This window comes from Meleagris gallopavo, chromosome 1 (assembly GCF_000146605.3).
Source record: "Meleagris gallopavo isolate NT-WF06-2002-E0010 breed Aviagen turkey brand Nicholas breeding stock chromosome 1, Turkey_5.1, whole genome shotgun sequence".
In the NCBI taxonomy this organism is placed as follows: Eukaryota; Metazoa; Chordata; class Aves; order Galliformes; family Phasianidae; genus Meleagris; species Meleagris gallopavo.
This window is the reverse complement of record NC_015011.2, coordinates 108,752,939-108,755,647: the sequence shown is the minus strand read 5'-3', so window position 1 is coordinate 108,755,647 and position 2,709 is coordinate 108,752,939.

Below are 2,709 nucleotides of genomic sequence, written 5' to 3'. Positions count from 1 at the left end.
GGCAGCCCTGCTCACAGTGGGCAGGGATCAACTGAGCTTATAATGGCAAAAGATGTTCTGAAAGAGTTGACACGTTCTGTGGTTAAAGTCGTTAAAGTCATGTTTATTCCACTTCCTGCTGTTTTACTCTTTTTTTTTATTATTTGCAGGGATGATGCTCTCTTCGTGTATGACTGTGCCAATGTGGAAAAGAAGGCCTTAGGAAATAAAGGGTGAGAAAATAAGTGTAGATATATGGCGTTTTCCTTGATGGTGCATCTGTCCCTCAGGTTATGTGGCTGTCAAGGTAATAAACCCATGAGATTGCTCCTTGAATTGGTGATGGCCAGATGCTCATTGCTAACCCCAATGGATATGTAGAGTCTTGCAACTGGGAAGGAATAACTGCATGCATCAGTACAGGTTAGGGAATGATCATCTGGAGAGGAGCTCTGCGGAGAAGGACCTGGATGTCCTAGTGGACCATGGGTTGGCCATGAGCCACCAGTGTGACCTTTTTGCCAAGAAGACCAGTGGTATCCTGGGGTGCATTGAAAGAGTTTGGCCAGCAGGTCAAGGGAGGTGATCCTCCCCCTCTACTCTGCCTTGGTGAGGCCACATTTAGCATACTATATCCAGTTTTGGGCTCCCCAGTTCAAAAAAAACCAGGAATCTCCAAGGAGGAGTCCAGTGAAGGGTCGCAAAGATGATGAAAAGCCTGGAGCATCTCCTTATGAGGGAAAGGCTGAGTAACGTGGGTCTGTTCTGCCTGGGGAGAAGAAGACTGAGAGGGGGTCTGATAAACATTTATAAATATCTAAAGGGAGGTGGAGGCAAATGAATGAGGCCAGGCTCTTCTCAGTGGCGTGTAGTGATAGGACAAGGAGTAAAACTTGAACACAGGAAGTTCCATACTAACATGTGCAGGAACTTGTTCACAGTAAGGATGACAGAGCACTGGAACATGCTGCCCAGGGAGTTTGTGAAGTCTCCTATGGAGATATTCAGGACCTGTCTAGATGCTACCTAGATGTGTGTCTTATTGCAGGGTAGCCTTTCTAGCAGGAGGTTGGACTCGGTGATCTTTTGAGGTCCCTTCCAACCCCTGCGATTCTGTGATATATGTCAATGTATATATTTTTTAGATTGATCTCAGAAAAAATGCTGCATCTTTGATTTGAGCAACTAAGAAAGGAAAACAAAAAAAAAAAACCAAAAAACAACCAAATTGGTACAGTCTTCTCAGAATGACAGAACTGTAGGGGTTGGAAGGGACCTCTAGAGATTATCCAACACAATCCTCCCTGCTGAAAGCAGCTTCCCTGTAGCACTTCGCACAGAAAAGTGTCCGGGTGGGTCTTGAATATCTTCAGAGGAGACTCCAAAACCTCTCTGAGCAGTCTGTTTGAGTTTGTTCTTCCTTCTGCTAGTATGGAACTTCCTGTGTTCCAGTTTCTGCCCATTGCCCCTTGTTCTATTGCTGCACACATATAGCTTCCTTTGAGTCTGTTCTGTAAGTTAGGAGATTTCAAACAAATGAAGAGGTCTTAATTTAAATTCAATCACTTTGCCATTGTTATATCCATAAACAATTTTCCTGTTTCCCTTAAAAGCGTATGAAAATATGCTAGCATGAACCCTAGTACTTTTAAAGGAGAGAATGGCGAAGCCTTGGCCTCACATCAGTTTCCTTCTTCTTGTGCTTTTTCTTTCCCACCACAGAGAAAAAAGAAATGTAAAACTTGCCTCCCGATTATAAATGTTAAATATTTAAAAAATGCTCTAAGTATTAAATAAATTATTGTCTATAACCATACACTTTGCTTGAGTGCTATCTTCTTATGAACTTATGTGGAGGTTCCCATAGTGTGCACCACTCAGAAATAAGCAGTATGAAAACCAGGATCCCTGTCTGAATTTGAGTGCAGCAAAGTTCTGTGTCTTGTTTGTACTGATTAGTTTGAATAAAGGGTAATTTCTCACATGGGGTAATTTCTCACATGGTGATTCTGATTCAGGATTCAGGTTTAGTCATTGCAGCTGTCAGCTCTGTCCTGTATTGTGAAATGGAGACGTGTCTTGAAAGCTGTACATTTATTCCTGGTTGTTTAAATTCCAACCTCTTGACTTGAGAAGAAGGGTTTATCTTGTTTATTATTACCTTAGTGGTGAGTATAAAGAAGATGAGCTTGTTGTGTCTATACAAAATGTCAGTACAAGATGCAAGAGGAAGGCTTTTTCACTGTAGGAGTGCTTAAACATTTTAGCAGGGCGCAGAGAGGTTGTAGTCTCCATTCTTAGAGATATTTGAGATTTCACTACACAGAACCTGAGCAGCTTGCTGTAATTTGACTTGAATTGTAGTACACTTCTGAATTGAGTTATTCTGATATTTGTGTGCCTCTGTGGGTCTCCATGTAGAATATTAGCTGTGGCGTGTAGAAGTTATTGTTTTTTTTAATTGATATTGTTAAGTTCTAAGTTAGGCCATCATGTATCTGAAGCACATCTGAAAGAATCTTTAAAAAGATTTTGTGGGCAAGGAGAGTCTCTATAGCTTTGCCTTAACATTCAGATTAGCTTAACATTTTAAGCTCAAACAAAACTTCTAGCATTGTACTTTCTTCTTTCTATTCCTTCTTGGTGGTGGTGTGAGAACGACCTTCTCTGGAGAATTTCACTTGCTGTGTTTCAGGTTGTGAACTCAATTTTTTTTTTTTTTTCTTTTCC